A 19,231-nucleotide genomic window follows, 5' to 3' on the forward strand; every position below is an offset into this window, starting at 1 on the left:
TTAATAGCAATAGTAGCACGGCTGAAAACACCGTATAATAGGTCGGAAATGAAAGAATCCAGGGTTCTACCTCCTCAAAAACCGCCGTGTACTCTTGCCTTATAGCATTTCACTTCCTAAATTCACCCCATTCCACATTAAAAAAAGAAAAAAAGTTAATTTTCCCAAAGTTATAATAATTCGTACATCTCATTCATTCGTACAGCCTGATGACCTGCACCAAAATACTTCGGAAAAGTTCATCCCCGATTCCTCATCCTATCACGGCCTCCAGTCCGATCACCAGTCCATAATTAACCAGCCATTTGCTTTTGGATTCATGGACTCGGATGGGGAAGAAGCCCTGAATGACTATCGGCTAGGGCCAAGGGGTCGGCAAATTTTATGTCGCTCGCAGGACAAAATTTAGGGTTGCTAGTCTTTTGCGGGTCGCATATATTTTTTGAAAGTTAAAAACGGAACAGCGTGCGAAAACTGCGACAATTCGTGAACTTAACTTAGTCGTCTTATTAAAAAAATATCACAATGACATTTAATGTGACACTGTCTTGTTGCTGCATCACACTGGATAGCTTTACGACGCCAAGATTGAAACATTTTCTAAATGGGCATCACCAAACCCACTTCTTTGCTTGTTCTTTGTAATGTTCATTTTCAAAAAATAATGGTTTGCACAAATATGTACTTCCAAACATCGAAGTGAATATTTTCGCATGATTTGTGAAATTTTGATAAATATTTTCTTTAAGACGATACATTCTTACAAAAATTAAGCAGTGATGAATCTCCCGAATAGAATATGAATTTTATTTCCTTAGTGCTTTGCAATATATTCGAATATTTACTGCGCTATTGAACCCCTGCACTCAGCATCAACTTTTCTGCGTGTTTCCATTTGTCTAATTACAATTAAATTGTAGGCTCGTTAAACGAGTCGCTGTTCACTAAATTGTTGTGATATAGTATAATTAAGGCTAGACGTGTCTCACGATAAATTCTGTTACGTAAAAAAATGTAATTTACTCCTCGAGCGTAGATTATAAATAAAAAAATTTCATCGTCGAAACCGCCGTTTGAATATTTCCCCGGGCATAGACTTCCATGTTTACTTCGTGACATTGGCCAATCAGCAAGAAGCAAAAAACGTAACAATGCCCCCTTTCCCATCCGCTCAGACACTCTCACTCAGACAGATTTTTAGACGTGGTCGTGAACACTACCTCATTTTTGCGTTTTGAATTATATTCGTTAGTTTTTAGTTGTTTTTCGGAAATTTAAATCAAATAAGCCAATGATTACTTTGTCTTTCTATGAGTTTCAGTTTAAATACAGCAATCAAAAATTAGTGTAAAAATAGCTGTGATAGACTAGGCTAAAATTCTTTATCGGTACTTTTAAAAAACAAATTGTTAAATGGTGTGTATTAGAATGATAGTTTGAAACAAATACCCCATTTTACAGGCAACAACTCGCAAAACCACTCTTAAAATAAGCACCGAAAATTTTAAAATGGTAAAGTATGGGAAAAATTTTCCGCGGTCAAAGGTCGGGGAAAGGTCCATTCAGTGAATCGTCCCGGGCCAGATTATTTTACTCCGGCCGTATTTTGCCGACCACTGGGATACGCAAACTACCGTACCTTTCTGCGAAGACGAGACCAGAAATCCTTTCGCGTGTGAATATCACCCACATGATTCAAGCCTGCGAATGTACACAGAGTACAGAATTAAATGCGCCGAACATAAAACAGGTTTCGCGAAATCGCCCCCTTAGACTTTTTCGCCCCCTCTGTATCGTTTTCGCCCACTGGGGGGCGATATCGCCCACTTTGGGAATCACTGGTATAGAGGACTTGCACGGGTCACGTGACTTTGTTTACTGGACGGCAAAAAAACAAAAACGTCCAACTGGCTCCTGTCAGTTGCAAGTCGGATTATACGTTTCCGTTTTGTTTGGCGGTTGAAAATGTTTATTTCGTATTGTTCCGTTGGCTGTACGTATAGTATAGACAACGAAATGGATCTTCAGTTATATTCCACTGTTTTCAAAAGGTTCGGAACGTCGTGCAATGTAGATATCATCTATTGCTGTATTGGCAGGACTGCTTGGTGTCAGGTCCAGAAGTCATCTCGCTTGTGTTTCACTGTTTGCGGACAGATAATGGTGAGTGATAATGTGCCGTTATCAATTTCTTTAAATATTCATAAGTTCCCTCATTTCAATGGAAAGCGGAGGACAAACTATACTATATCGACAATAAGTTATTGTATCCCTAGAACAGGTAATCTATTACTAAGTGTAAAAAGTTGAATAGATAACCAAAGTTTAACGCCAGTGGTCCGCATCTCTGATCACCCTGGTAGTGTCACAGGTTCCGGTTCCAATCCCATGCGGGGATAGTTATGTGCGAGATTATTGCACGACATCCCCCACCATCAAGTCAATGCTTCTGAAAACAAATAACTGGCTAACTAATCCCGACATAGAATGGTAATCGTACGAGAGACTGTGGTTCGCCGTATGATTTAGTTGTTCCCTCCCCCCCCCCATGGATAGATAAATTCTATCCTAAAGGTGCTTGTACAACTGACCCAAAATGTCTTTTTATTGTCATTGGTAAAAAAGATATGCTGCCCGAAATCAAATTCATTTACGACTTTTCAAATTCATTTTGTGGTGGGATATGGACAAAAATTTCACCACTTGATCGTTAGATTTTATGAAAACTACAATTATTAAAACTACAAAGCTAGTGCAGGATCATGATATCGAATGAATCTGTATCCATTGTCTTACAGGTATGGATGCGACCATGGAATATATGATTGGCAAAGTATAAGTTGCTACAAAATCACAGTGGCACAAGACCTCAGCTTGCGTGACTTGATGATACATCCTCAGTATCCATTTATTGATGCTCATCGTAATGACAAAGTAACTTGTGATTACTGTGGATTGGTGGAGATAAAGTTTACATTGTACTTGAACGAAAGCAACTTAAGTACGGCCCTATCAAGAAAATTTTTTTTGTTTCGGTGGGTCTGGTTGTAAAGGTTTCAGTCTAAAGTTGGACACCGATACTACAACCAAATACAGTAGCAAATGAAACTTATCGAAGTATAATATTGCGACTTTGTGATCTGAAAGAAAATTCTGATGGGTAGCCGGCTAGCCGCAATCTTTTGTTCAAAGAATATTATAAGATATGACTTGAGAGTCTAAAATTTTATTTGGGAGGGGTGTTCGTGTTACCCAAGCTAATTTGCAAATGGTATTCATGGTACCAAATGTATCACACACTTTACAAAATACACTTTATAAAATATATTTGAAAAATAAAGCACATCAAAATTGTATTTTCAAAAAACAATTGGTTTCATCTGCAGATACCAGGTTTATATCGAGGTTGACCATTTCAATGCTAAATTTTTCTTAGTCAAAAGGCACACTTGATTCGCAAAGATTTGTGAATGCGCACAGTACACCAATTTGTCTAATGTTTTGATTCCATAAGCAGGATGTTGTGGATCAGTGCTGCTCAGGATGGGATATTTTTGCTTATAAATGCATATTACGGATTTCACATGAATCCACCGTGCTCAGATTCGACTGTTTTCAAGGTCTGAAGGCTCCAACTGCTTAATTTTATCGGTACACGTGAGAATTTTCAGTGTGGCATGCATGGGTCAGTTGGAGTCACTAACATCAATATATCTATAAGCAAGGATAAGATAACCTGAAAGTAACATTCCATAATCATAGTAAATAATGTATCTGCCTCCACAGCCCTTTCAAATGGAAGATATGATGCTTTGAGGGGTAATTTCTATCAAATATTTTACAGTGTTATGGTTCTTCTAGTGAAAATGGATTTAGACACCCTCTTTTACAGTGTGGTAGGTCTAGTCGAAAGACACATTAAATGTTTATGCTAACAACTGCAAAGTGATATTGCAACGCATACAAATTAACAGAAGTTGTTGAAATGGTCCTGCCATTTGCCTTTCTTCAAAATCCACTTTTTTCTAACTATTCTTTCCCTCTCTGGGGATGGCGAAAATTCAAATATTGGTGGGACATAATCAGCTGATAATGGGTTATCTTTCATTTTTCCTGAAAAGAAATAACAAAAACCAACTAACGAAACAATCAGACAACACCTTCTGACCATTGATGAAGATTTCTTTCAATTTAAAACGCAAATATGCCTACCAATAACGGTAGTCTTTAGGATAGCCTGGTAGTTTCACAGGTTCCAATCCCATGCGGGAATAGTTATGTGCGAGAGGATTGCAGCTCTCCTCCCACTGAGAGTGGTTCACACGACCGCTGGCCGGTCACGACATCCCCCACCATTAAGTCCATGCTCCTGAAAACAAATAACTGGCTAACTAATCCCGACATAGAATGGTAATCGTACGATGTTGCACCTGCAATCCTCCCTCAGATAAATCCTATGGTGATCAGAGATGCGGAGGCGAACGTATTCCTAGATGGCGAATTCAATTGAATTCTGGTTATTTTTTGCATGAGCACTGGCGTTAAACTTTAGTTATCTATTTAACTTTTCACACTTACTAATATATTACCTGCTAACTAGGGAAACAATATCTTATGGCAATTGATGATTAATTCCCTACATAATTCAAGTAGACAAGCAAATAGACCTACGGCTAGGCCTACCAATAACAGTAGTTTGTCATCTGCTTTGCATTGAAATGAGGGAGCTTATGAATATTTAAAGAAATTGATAACGGCACATTATCACTCACCATCAACGAAGTGCTGTCCGCAAACAGTGAAACACAAGAGAGACAAGAGAGCTATGCTCAAATATATGGACACGTAGAGTCACATAAATTTGATGACGTCATAGCCAAAAAAAAAGTAATAGCCTTCTGGAGAAAATTTTTATCTTTAACCACTAAAAATTTCAAAGCAATTGGTCCAGTATTCGAAGAGAAAAGCGACTTTTTAAAAACGTGTCAAGCGGTACTGAGTTAGCAGTCAGGCAGCATCTTACCTGTACACTGTAGGCCATATACGGTAATTGATCACAGAACAGTTGTTCCCTTGCAAATTTTATGTTGTTTACACTTTAGGACAGATAATTGATCACAGAACAATTCTTCCCTTTCAAATTTTATGTTGTTTCCAGTAGACTCTCATCAAAATAAACAAATATAGTAGGCTACAAGTGCTACAACGCTTGCATTACTGCACTGGTAGGACCGTGAAAGAATAAGTTACCTTTATGTTGTTTCCAGTAGACTCTCATCAAAATAAACAAATATAGTAGGCTACAAAGAATAAGTTACGGTAATTTCCTTGTGGTAAGACACCGGTACCGGCACCAGTACCAGTATCGTACTTACGTACTGAGCTACCAGTACCGGTACCGAACCTGTAGGTCTGATATTCCGTTCCGCATACGATAGGCTATAAAACTTGCATTGCAGCATTAGTAATACCGCGGAAGGAATAAGTCAATTTCACTGCGTTACGGCACCGGTATGGCAACTTACCAGAACCGACCTACAGTAGCTGAAGTACTGAGCAAGACAATCGATCGCGAAACCGCTTGAAATAAGTGTAAAACAGTGTTCCCATGAGTAAAAATAAATACCGCGAAATTTTGTATGAAATATCATATCTCATAGGATTCATATAAAATTTAAGAATAAACAAAAGTAATAGCCTTCTAGCGAAAAAATTAATCTTTAACCACTGAAAATTTCAAAGCAATTGGTCCAGTATTCGAAGAGAAAAGCGACTTTTTAAAAACGTGTCAAAGGACAAGAACAAGAACAACAACAACATAATATTGAAACGATCGTTATGTCCACTACGTGTCCAATAACTTCTGGACTTGACACCGAGCAGTCCTGCCAATAGATGATATCCACATTCCGCGACGTTCCGGATCTTTTGAAAACAGTGGAATATAACTGAAGTTCCATTTCGTTGTCTATACCAGTGATTCCCAAAGTGGGCGATATCGCCCCCCAGTGGGCGAAAACGATACAGAGGGGGGCGAAAAAGTCTTAGGGGGCGATTTCGCGAAACCTGTTTTATGTTCGGCGCACTTAATTCTGTACTCTGTGTGCATTCGCAGGCTTGAATCACGTGGGCAATTATCACACGCGAAAAGATTTCTGGTCTCGTCTTCGCAGTAAGGCAAGGTAGTTTGCGTATCCCGGTGGTCGGCAAAATACGGCCGGAATAAAATAATCTGGCCCGGGACGATTCACTGAATGGACCTTTCCCCGACCTTTGACTGCGGAAAATTCTTCCCATACTTTACCATTTTAAAATTTTCGGTGCTTATTTTAAGAGTGGTTTCGCGAGTTGTTGCCTGTGAAATGGGGTATTTGTTTCAAACTATAATTCTAATACACACCATTTAACAATCTGTTTTTTAAAAGTACCGATAAAGAATTTTAGCCTAGTCTATCACAGCTATTTCTACACTAATTTTTGATTGCTGTATTTAAACTGAAACTCATAGAAAGACAAAGTAATCATTGACTTATTTGATTTATATTCAAATTTCCGAAAAACAACTAAAAACTAACGAATATAATTCAAAAACGCGAAAATGAGGTAATGTTCACGACCACGCCTGAAAATCTATCTGAGTGAAAGTGTCTGAGCGGATACGAAAGGGGGCATTGTTACGTTTTTTGCATCTTGCTGATTGGCCAATGTCACGAAGTAAACAAAGAAGTCCATGCCCGGGGAAATATCCAAACGGCGGTTTTGACGATGAATTTATTTTTATTTATAATCTACGCTCGAGGAGTAAATTACATTTTTTTACGTAACAGAATTTATCGCGAGACACGTTTATACTGAATTATACTATATCCTAACAATTTAGTGAACAGCCACTCGTTTAACGAGCCTACAATTTAATTATAATTAGACAAATGGAAACACGCAGAAAAGTTGATGCTGAGTGCAGGGCTTCAATAGCGCAGTAAATATTCGAATATATTGCAAAGCAATAAGGAAATAAAATTCATATTCTATTCGAGAGACTGATCACTGCATAATTTTTGTAAGAATGTATCTTCTTAAAGAAAATATTTATCAGAATTTCACAAATCATGCGGAAATATTCACTTCGATGTTTTGAAGTACGTATTTGTGCAAACCATTATTTTCGAAAATGAACATTACAAAGAACAAGCAAAGAAGTGGGTTTGGTGATGCCCATTTAGAAAATGTTTCAATCTTGGCGTCGTAAAGCTATCCAGCGTGATGCAGCAACAAGACAGTGTCACATTAAATGTCATTGTAATATTTTTTTAATAAGACGACTGAGTTGAGTTCACGAATTGTCGCAGTTTTTGCGCGCTGTTCCGTTTTTAACTTTCGAAAAATATACGCGACCCGCAAAATACTAGCAACCCTGAATTTGTCCTGCGAGCGACATAAAATTTGCCGACCCCTGGGCCGTAGCCGATAGTCAGTCACGTCTTCTTCCACATCCGAGTCTATGAATCCAAAAACAAATGGCTGGTTAATGATGGACTGGTGATCGGACTGGAGGCCGTGATAGGATGAGGAATCGGAGATGAATTTTTCCGAGGTTTTTTGGTGCAGGTCATCAGGCTGTACGAATGAATGAGATGTACGAAAATCATTATTATAAGTTTGGGAAAATTAACTTTGGTTTTATTATTTTATTGTGAAAGTGGGTGGATTTAGGAAGTGAAATGCTATAAGGCCAGAGTACACGGCGGTTTTTGAGGAGGTAGAACCCTGGATTCTTTCATTTCCGACCTATTATATGGTAAAAAGGGGGTTTTCAGCCGTGCTACTATTGCTATTAAAACAACGAAATCACCTTTCCATCAGTAAACGGGGTAATTTTAGATATATATAATAAAAAAAACTCGCTGAAGAACACCAAGCTCATCTATCTCATTAAAAAACACTATAAACTATGATTTGTCTTCTTATTTGGTCTGTAATATATTCGTTTCTGACTTTATATTTTTTTGTAGTACAGGGGGGCGATGAAGTTGTATAAACTACTTTAGGGGGGCGATGGTCAAAAAAGTTTGGGAAGCACTGGTCTATACTACACGTACAGCCAACGAAACAATACGAAATAACCATTTTCAACAGCCAGACAAAACGGAAAAGTTTAATCCGACTTGCAACTGACAGGAGCCAGTTGCACGTTTTTGTTTTTTGCCGTCCAGTAAACAAAGTCACGTGACCCGTGCAAGTCTTCTATACAATATGTCCTTTCCTCTAATCTGGAATGCATAATATATAATATTATCTATTTGGCCCGAGGATTGTTCGAAATTTTACAAACTCGAATTGAGCAATATCAAATAAAAACAGCATTTTACTCCGGTATCAGTAATTATTTTAAAGATCATAGATGTTTCCCCGACCCTTGACCCCAGGAAAATTCTCTATATACTTTACCATTGCAAATTTTGTTGTTGCTTATTTCGAGAGTGTTTTGGAGAGTTGGCACTTATAAACTGATTTACGTGTGCGCAGTGGCGTGCCTAGAGGGGGGCGAAGGGGGCAACCGCCCCAGGCAGCACATTTGTAGGTAGCAGCAGAACCAAGCTGTAGACTGTAGAGTTTGAGTTATTACACATGCTCTTCTAGATGTGTTCTTATTTAATTTGAAGCTAACATTATGCGTTCTGTGGTGATGGTTTTTAAACAAGAGTTGTTTTCCCGACCCTTGAGCTCAAAAAAATTTTCCTATATTTTACAATTGCATCATTTTTTTGACGCTTAGTTTAATAAATCAAACGTTCCTTTCTTACTTGACCTTTGTTTGATTTATTCTTGTGTATGACGACATCTATAATCTGTTTATCACCCAAATTATTTTAGAAGTTAGGTATAAGGGGCAGCATTTTCAGAAACTCGCCCCGGGCAGCAGACTAGTTTGGCACGCCCATGCGTGTGCGAATTCTTCATATTTATTAAAAATATTTAACCACGTGCTGCTTACAGGAACTGGTAGCTAATTTTAACCTTCCGATCATTGCAACTAAACTAAAGCTCCTCGGAAGATATAATGACAAATAAATGATTTGATGTATAACCGTAAATATATACTACTACGTATAACTCATTAAAATACTACTGAAAATGAGAAGTAACGTGCAAAAGCGCGAAAACGAAGCAATGTTTACAACCATGCTTGAATGTCTGTATGAGCATTATAAGATTTCAGTTACATTATAATATTTCAGGTTGTGTAGAAGGCGTGCGAAATTCTAAAAATTATGGAAATAACACTTTCCATTGTTGACTAATCATACCGATTATACTGCATTCTCTTATATATGGTTCTATGATCTTCTTCTGCAATTTCTTTCACAGTTATATTGTGCATTCTTATAAATTCTAATAGAGCATTGTATCTCTTACTTATTTATAAGTCACTCACTTAATCTTGACGCGAGACAGCGCCGTCAGAACACAGAACAACGCAGGAAGTCGCACGATGATTTTCGAAGCAATAATAATCTGTCAGAACCAAGTCAAGCGTGTCGGGAATTCAACACCGGGGGAAATTTCCGGTGTTACACGGGGTTGATCATACTGCAGGTCTTAGAAGTTCAGTGTCAAATCAATATTTCTCCCTACTAACGCTGTTGCATTTTGGTACAAGTATAATATCGAATATGTAAATGCATAATTATATATGAGAAATACATATACTTTGATACGAGTATTTAAAAATAAAGTTTGTGCCATTGATGAATTGATGAAGAATTGCAATCAATATAAGTTGATCCTCATTATAGATAATTCAACGTTCGTATTATAAACCTTTGACGTTTTCGTGTTTCCGTAAAGCAGTAGGCTATACGCATTTATGGTCTGTACAATATTAAATCGGTCGAAATAAACCCAATATACGTATACCAGTATTTCCCAACGAAGCAAGGTATGTTGATATATATCTAACCTGCATTACGGAAATTTGTTATACTGGCAATTTATCGTGAGATCTCGGATTGATGTTTCAAGTAACTGGCTACGCTGGTGACCGTACATTTGAAGCCACGTACATTTGAACCCATGCGTATATCCACGGGTTCAATATATATGCGGGTGCTAAAACCCATGGGTTAGGGTTAGTATGGGTTTAACCATCCGTGAAACAAAAAAAATTCCATAGGTGCAATAGCATACAGGTGCAATTGTCATGGGTTCAAATGTACGTGGGTTCAAATGTAATGGAACCGGCTACGCTACTTGCAGCAAGAACCTTTTTGCCTTGTTCATATTTAACATGTCGGCGGGGTCATATCATATTCTTATTGTTGGTGGCTAATTGAAATTGGATGAAAAATGACCACATACAATTAAAATATTCATTCAATGCATCTTTGAGTATAACAGATTCTAGTATTTAATCTAAGCGTACCGTAATTTATTACAAAGTGCCGTATTTATCAATGTAATTCACCTGTACGATATTATACCTATTTATCATAACTAAACTGCATGAAATATAATTTTTATCTGATTTTAATTTGAAGAGATAAAAAGAATTGAAGTTATGAAGCACATTATTTTCTTGGCGATATTGTTCATGTGCGGTGTAATTCTGGTGGATGAAATTTACTCCAAAAGTTTTTATATCTTCAGCAGCGATAACTTTAGAAATGTAAATGGGTAAGCCATGTGTAATATTCAGTCGTCTAAAAATAATGTCAATGATGATATCACATCAATGATTTTTTTCAACACGCTTGAAAAAACTTTGTATGATATTAAAGTTGGACCATGATATTTTAAATGAGTAAAAACAACTATACGCATCACATGCGTATGAAGGTACAAATGTCAAGCTTTAGTGTTTAAATATCGCAGGTATAGTTCTCGACAACGAAGAGGCGGAAGGTGGAGCAGGAAAAAGAGATCGTTATCACAATTTGACGAAAATTTTGACGTTGGTAAGAATCGAATTTGATTTCTTTGATATCAATAGTATTAATATTCGTCACTAAATTATATTTTGGCTTATATACGAATTTGCTCGATCATAAGTTAATATTGGCTCTGCTTTCATTACCTTGTAAGATCTGTTTAATTGTGAGCAGGAACAGAGGAAAAGTTCACTGTGAACAATCCGTTGAAACTATTATTTATCTCAAATATTAAAAATGATTTATGACTATACTTTATATAATGCTTATTTTCAGTTGAAGAGGATCTCTCATTGATGTGAAATTTCAAAGCTGCGAACTGATCGAATATGTAAAAAAATATATAAAAACATGTTCAAATAAACTTAACAAAAGCAAATTCTGTTTCATAATTTTTTTTAATTATTCTCGAGATTTGGATTTGAGTCATCAATCGTTGCTGATGGAACGCGTCGTTGGTCATGATGTACGATGTGTAACAGCTAAGGGAATTTATTATGAGTAGCCAACTATTTGAAATGGTATTGATAGTGCGTAAGTAGGATCCAATGATCTATGTTTGAATAAAATTGAGGCAGAAATTCTGAGTTGAGCAAATGACCAAGTACGGAGTGAGCATATTATTGCCTGGCAATAGACGCTAACTTAACAGAATGGGCATTTGCTGAAAATGTGACCTCAAGATATCAAATTTTGTTATCTAAACCTTGAATTATTCTTTTACACATAAAACATATTTCTTGTTCAAACACTTATATATGTTGAGATAGTTGAAAATCAATAAATTTGTCAAAATGGAAAATCGTATTTGTGATAAATTGTGGAGACAGAAAAGTGAAGAACTTTTCAATTTTGTTCTTTTGTTGTTGTTACAGTTGTTATTCGTTCTGCAAAGCATAAAACATATTTGTCAAGGTAGTCGCAGCACAATTAAATATCATTACACTATATTCAGTTATTTTGCATAACCAATAGAAAAGACATATTTGCAAAGGACAAATAGTTGATAGTATTTAAAATAAATCATCTGTAGGTAGATCACCCTGTTCATTCTCTAAAGTTTTTAAAATTCTCTTTTTCAATTTAATATTAGTTATTTCTAATTCCAAACCGAACAATGAACTTTTCCTCTTTGTGCACAATTCTCCACCACAACACAAAGACTGACTGGCAAATTCCGTATTTTCGTTAGTTAGTTAGTTATTTCGTTAGATGGTAATATTAATAGTATATTGAGTAAAATTGGATTCCGTACCCTAAATACTACAATAATCGAAAAAAGAATAACGTATTACGCAATATGTAAAATATTCCTGATTGCAGGCCAGTATTTCAATTTGTTACGACTTGCTATATTTATTTATGAGTATTCACAGTTATTGGTTTATTAGCACAGTTAACTGCTGCTATATATATATATATATGCAATATTCCATAGATGTTAAGATGTCTAATATATGGTTCGAATAAAACATTATTTGCACAAAACATTTTGTCATCTTCGTGTAATCAGTGGACTGTTAATTACATTTTTAGGAAACAAAATAACACGTATCAAGCTTTGCTACCATATTGCTGTAGTATTTTTTGACTAAATGATATTCAGTTAAAGTTTTCATAAAACATCATAATAACAGGTAATTTAACCTGTTAAATTAATTAACAGGTGTTTGCAATGTTAAATTAACAGGAGTTTTTCACCCTACTTGACTTCCAACGTCTTAGCTAACGGCATACAAATATCCACAAGCTCACACCGTTCATTATATGCAATATGGACAATTATTTTCCGGTATGCATAAGTAAATTCCTATTTAAAACGAGAATTATTGGAAGTTGTGGAAACACGAATTGCTATTCATCAAATCATCGCAGCAATATGTTCGTGTCTTGTTGATTATTAAATTTTGAACCCTAAAAGCCGGTTTTCCGACTTTTCCAAGAACGTCTTCTGTCGTTGAAAGCCGGTTTTCCGGCTTCGGCATCCCGTATGAGGTATGTAACTTTGAAACCCCATATCTCGCGAACCCTGTATTACATTTGAACAAGTTTCACATTGTGTGAATACAACTAACTATAATTCTAAAATTAAGATGAAATGTCGCGATTATCCTACAAAAATTTGCAAAATTGAAAAGCATGAAAAATGTCTGAAAAGCTCCTAAATAAAAAAAGGAAAACTTTGATTCGTTCTCGTTTTAACCTAGTGCATTATCGACAGATTTGTAAAGGTTAAGATAGCTTTTGAATGGTAGAATTAGATTGAATTTATGATGCCCCAGTCAAATTGTATGAGCAATTTTATCCAATGTTTTCTTCATCGCCACATGTCCGTTGCGTCAACCGTTTCCAATTACTTCGTTACGCAGCGACGTTGCGCGATTACGTCGCCTCGTAGCGACTTTATGCAGCTTTACGTTCCTTACAAAAAATACATATCCCTTTCCCTCTCAAGTGTGTAACGTCATTTACCTACGGTCATACGTTTAAAATGATCAACGACTTAAACGCAACATACAAGCGAATTAACGCATCGCATCTTGCCTCTAAACTTGTTTGACTAAAAACACGCAATATGCAGTGTTGTTACGGTTTGATTAAATGAAAATGTGAAAAACAGCAAAAGCAAAAACTGCAGATGATTTAAAAGAATGGAGATATATATCACGGGACGCATTGTACTACGGAGAGTGTAAAATATTTACCAGGTGATCTACCGACGCCACCATGTCTTCCACGGCTTTGTTGATGAAACTTATTGAAATTCTGATGATATCCAACAGTGAAGAATTAATCTTGATGTTTCCGGTGGCACCGCATAATCACGCGAGGTTCAAATATTTTAGTTTGACCATTTATTTACGTCCCATAATCAAATAATAAACGTATATATATATATATATCATGGCCCGTATTTTTAGGACGTATTATCTATGTTCGATAAAGATTCGTTCCAATATATAGCTTTTAAATGGTTTTATTCAAATCTTACTTGAATAAACAAAATTAGTAGATGGGACTAAAAATATGATTAAACATCTCATGAAAAATTTCGAATTCACGCGACTCCGTGGGAGTTCAGGGTGAGAGAGTAACGTCTTTCTGGTAACTCTGAGGGTTAAAGATATATGTAATCCAGATTAAACTACAACTCTTCCCTGATAGTATTATTGGCGTGACACTTATTCCACACTTGTACCACCTGTCCCAAGCATCGATTATCGGACACCCCTACATGTAGAGGGTAGCGATTTATACAAAATCAGTCGTCTGTTTATATCAGAGCATCCTCTGCGCACAGTGCAATTCATTTATTTGAAACAACATCATCGCATTATATTTGATCATATTTCATAACCAATAAGACAAAAGTTTTGACAGAAAAGAGTAACAGAAAATAATTTATCTACAATTATTGCATTCCTCTCGTTGATTTATCAGTTATATACGAATTTCAGCAATTTCCCGCAGATCATCAAACATGAGTGGATCCTCATCTGAAAATATTAGAATCGATTAAATGAGGGCAAATATATTCCAATAGAATGTTTTCACATTCTATATCTATACTATAGAAAATTCACCCGAACCTCTTATTGAAAACGACCACTATCAGTCAATTTGTGCATTGTTTTTATTGGAGTAAATACAAGTTAATTGCGGTTATAGCCAAGTTTCATCGCGTTGCTAAATACGTAATATTTTTTTTTCTTTTTTGCATTTTTCCCCAATTTAATATTAGTCAAAGCTTGGTAATTATTTTTACCTATGAATTCTTGTTCCAAACCAAACAGTGATCTTTTTCTCTTTCCCCACGATCCATCGCCGTAATAGGTAGACTGGCTGACAAAACATATGACAAAAACTTTTGAAGAACTTAGTTTAGGAGAATAGAATATTTAGTAAGATAGGTCACAGAGTTTGATTCCGTAACATACGAGCATCAACTGAAATATGAATATTTTATTGCGCCCAATGTACTCCGGATTGCAGTATTTTGATTTGCTAAGACCTGTTATACTTATTATTCATTAGTATTCACAACTATTGACAAATTGTATATATATTCATATATATATTTATATTCTGGGTACTCCCGAAGTATGTCAGTCGAGATGGCAGACACCGCAACGTAGTACGTGTACCAGGTTAGAGTTAGGCCATAATTACGGGTACAAATACTACGGAAGTCACTCGGCTTGTCCCCGAACTCGTAATATAACTAAAATAATGAAAATTAGAATAAAATTATGGCCTAACCCTAACCTGGTACACATGCTACGTTCCGGTGTCCGCCATCTTGGTTCACATATTTCGGGAGTACCATATTCTGTATGTCACCCTGTTTTACCACCATGTTATGGTGATTACAATTTGGTTTGAAAAAACAAATATGCACTTACTTGCCATCTTCATCTTTCGGGTTTTCTGTGGATTGTGATTTACAATAACTAAGAAACAGAACTACTAAAATCAAGATTACATGGCGTTTTTCTACCATAATGATGACGTACTCTTCACCTGGATGATAGCAACAATGCAATCATGTAAATAACATGTTTATTTACAATAAATAATTTTCCAAACAACTGTATCAATATCTACCCAATATTATTTTTTGGCAATGCGAAAATATACAAATGCGACTGCGATCCATACAATTTTAGTACGACAGGTTTTGAGTAAAATTGACAAAATAATATATTACACAATCAAGTGCAACAACATATGAATGAGTTTGGCGAACACATCTTTGAATTCCTAATTATGACAACACCATAACTGCAATGCTGCTAATGCAAAGCCGAATGCAATGTACATTCATCCTGCATGGGTCAAAATACCAGCATACTGCAAAAGTTAAACGATTATTGTTCTTATTAATATCAGTCTCATATCAGATTATCGATTGAGATATTGAAAAACATATTTATAGTGATCATTTAATTGTAGATCATTTATAAATTGCTGCGATTGGAAAATACCAAGTGTAAGTAGTACCTTCTCAATTTGTTATTTATCCAATTACAGCCAATTTTAAATTCAATGACATAATATAACTTCTCAATATCGCAATTTAATATAAAACTTAAAGATTTCTATGTAACTCATGTAATTACACAATGGACAGAATGATCAATTCAATGTCAGTGGATTACTGTGTCATAAGATCAAGCAGCCTAAGCCCATAATTACAAAGTAATACAAGAGAGCAGATATATGTACGAATGTCAAAACGAAGCAGAACGGGTATTTAATCTTTTAAGTACGGTGCCGGTATCGTTAACCGTAGCCTTCTTCGACTGACCAGTGTAACGCTGAACCGCCACAAGGTGCGCAATTTTTAATTTGGATGACGTCAATAACAACACAACAACAACAACAAGGAAAAGAATATCAACCACAGCCTAATAACAAAACGATCCATGCCTTTCGTGTCCAAAAGCATTGTGCTCAAATCACATTATGGTCAATGTTATTACATATATTGTTCACCATTAAAACAGGAAGAATACAGTACTGTAGCGTACATGCGCAAAATATGATGTACATATATACACATTATTTGGGCAGTGTCATAAAAAATGTGCACACAGAGCCAAGCTTATTAGCCGCGGTAGAATTTTTTATATGCGTGTGTGCAGTTGTCTGCATCTTCAGTACTCATTCGTTTTTGTGTATGACCTTATTCCCAATCAGTCGATCGCGAGCTATTTTTAAGATTTCAGTCGATCGCGGTCGAAAGCCACCCCTGATATAGGGGGAAAGAGCTGAGACACTTTTTTGCATGTAGTTTTCATAGGGTGACTAAGAAATTCCCAAGCGACACATATTTTGCCACCAAAATGCTTTGAAAGAGGTTTGTTAAGTGGTCCACTGCACCTCACTGGTGGGGCACATTTGGACACACCTTGATGCACCATGGGGCAGTATTAAATTCAACAAAATAGGCCGTTAAAAACTATCAACATATCAAAATAAAATCAACATCTGTGGAACTTTGGGGATTTCATGTTTTTGAAATCAACCAAAATATTTCAGACATTTTCCGAAAAAATATTAAAACAAATTTTTCGCATTGAAAACATAAAACCACTTTGACATACGTATTCAAAGAGTCTGCCATTGCAGAACTACCTGTTGAATATTTTAGATACTTATCATTAAATCTGAAATAAATTTATTGTTCTACCTCCGGATTGTGCCTAATTTCAATTAATTGAAAAAGAGTTCTGAAACTTCCATTCTCGAAAATGGCAGTTCTTTGTTAAAAAATGCCATAAACAAATACGGGTTAGAAGTACTCAAAAGTATCTATTTTTTCACTAAGACGAAGAAACGAAGAAATTGAATAAAACATATTAACTTTTTACAACTATCAGTTTAATGGAAACGTTGGGGTTGCATCTCGGTAAAACACTCGCACGTAACTTTGCTTTAAAGGCGTCAGTGTCATGCAAAATATGTATAACTCTACTGATTTTAGCTATGTCCGAAGTTTTGTATTAGCTAAGTTTTCACACTCCTCCTCGTATGGTGGCAGCGCAATTCCAAACAAACGAAAAGACTTTTAATATAATAACAAATATTAATATCTCCGTTTGCCAAATGTGGTCAGAGCGCGAATGCAAATAACGGTAGATTAAACGATTTATATGTACAACAATAGTACAAATTTCTTCGATTTATGCTAGTTTTTGGTATTTTTTACCAGGGAAGTTGAGGAATATAGGGCTTGGTCTGGAAGTTCTCAAAATTTAGGGGCGATAGCGATTCATAAAAATGGGTACTCCCGTAGTGTGCGTACTAGGTTAGAGAACTTGATGTAAAGTAGGCCTCCATATTAGTACACACACTTAGCAGCGCCTAAATGTGTGTCGTAAATTCGAATGAATCATGTACTATTTGTTTTTCATCAAATTCACAAAACATTTCCCTTTACTAGTGAAATAGTTGTTCAAATTCAATAACAAAATCAACGTAAAAATATCATAAACTTTTCATAGCACAACAACTCTTCTATAAATTGTATAGATGCCGTCATTACTATTATTTTACTTTATTCTTATTAGCGTATTACGACAGATCCCTGAAAAAGGTTATATATAATGAAATTTCACTCGTATTTTTCTCTGTGTAGTTTTCAGTCTCCACGTAACCGTCTTGTGGATTTGTACTATAAATAGTAGATAAAAAAGAGTTCCTTTGTGATAATAAATAGTGAGGAATTTTTCAAATAAGCAGACCTACTCAGAAGCGTTTAAGAGCTGATGGAATTCCAGCGATTTTGTCTTTTGCGAATTGATTTATACTTCTATCGTAAATTAAGAGTTGAGCATCTGTCTTCACTCTATAAAGTTAGTCAATTCGACCCTTGATGAGAGATAATGTCTGGACGATTCAAACTGATGGAAGAAACTTTACTCTCTTATTTGAGATCTATTCAATTCAAGAGTCTTGCTGCACACGAACACAAATATATTTCTGTAACGTTTCGTCTGACCGAGATCAGACTTCTTCAGACAAGCATTTCACAACTATAACAAGAAACGCAATTGCATGCACATAAATATTGGTTTCTAATGTTGGATCTGTTTGCGATAGAGAGATATAAATAAAATTGGGACAGTGCCAAGGTCAGACGAAACGTTACAGAAATATATTTGTGTTCGTGTGCAGCAACACTCTTAAATTGAATAAAATAGCCATTTACACTCTTGCCACAGCATCCTTGCGTAATACGCATACGGATCCACCTGCGCAAAGGCATAGAGCAAGGAAAGGTAGTTAGTTAGTTTCCCGCAACCTCAACTGTTAGTTATTTGAGATCGTCTGCATTCTCGCGATCGATAAACTCCGTATTTCCGTGCGAATGTTTCCCGGCATACAAGTGCAGACTACGATTTCAAATGAAGGCCGTGTGTTCTCGGTAACGTGCATTTTCCCGCTTTTGCGTGTTTGACATTCGCCAATTTTCAAAGGAGTTTGTATATATATATAGCCTATATGCAATATTATTTGGTATCAAATACGTATAACATACCTATATTGCTATACTACAGAGACGCTCTTTACGCCATATTGTAAGTAATAAACTAGAAATCTCGAGAAGTTTTGTCGCAACAGTCGATGCTAGATAAATGGAAATAAAAACATGAATGCATACAGAAAATTCAAAAAAGTTTGGTAAGTACGCCTTACTCCTAGTGCTAAGCACACGCCAGGTTGAACCAATTTTAGATACGATATCAGAGAAATTTTTACAGCATTCGTACGAGAAAATTAATTCAGGTAAAATTTCC

General features: G+C 36.0%; 2 long non-coding RNA genes across 2 annotated transcripts; one reads left to right on the forward strand and one right to left on the reverse strand.

The window, feature by feature from the left end:
- The first annotated feature begins 9,459 nt into the window (after window positions 1-9,459).
- Window positions 9,460-11,307, forward strand: LOC120327041 (uncharacterized). Its single transcript, XR_005567483.2, has 4 exons — window positions 9,460-9,940; window positions 10,539-10,674; window positions 10,873-10,955; window positions 11,205-11,307. It is a non-coding gene; the product is annotated as an uncharacterized LOC120327041 (long non-coding RNA).
- A 2,917-nt stretch (window positions 11,308-14,224) lies between these two features.
- On the reverse strand, window positions 14,225-15,741 carry LOC144422101 (uncharacterized). The gene is made up of 3 exons (XR_013475148.1): window positions 15,332-15,741; window positions 14,695-14,771; window positions 14,225-14,425 (listed from the first exon to the last, which is right to left on the reverse strand). It is a non-coding gene; the product is annotated as an uncharacterized LOC144422101 (long non-coding RNA).
- Window positions 15,742-19,231: the final 3,490 nt, after the last annotated feature.

This window comes from Styela clava, chromosome 4 (genome assembly GCF_964204865.1).
Source record: "Styela clava chromosome 4, kaStyClav1.hap1.2, whole genome shotgun sequence".
NCBI classification, from domain to species: domain Eukaryota; kingdom Metazoa; phylum Chordata; class Ascidiacea; order Stolidobranchia; family Styelidae; genus Styela; species Styela clava.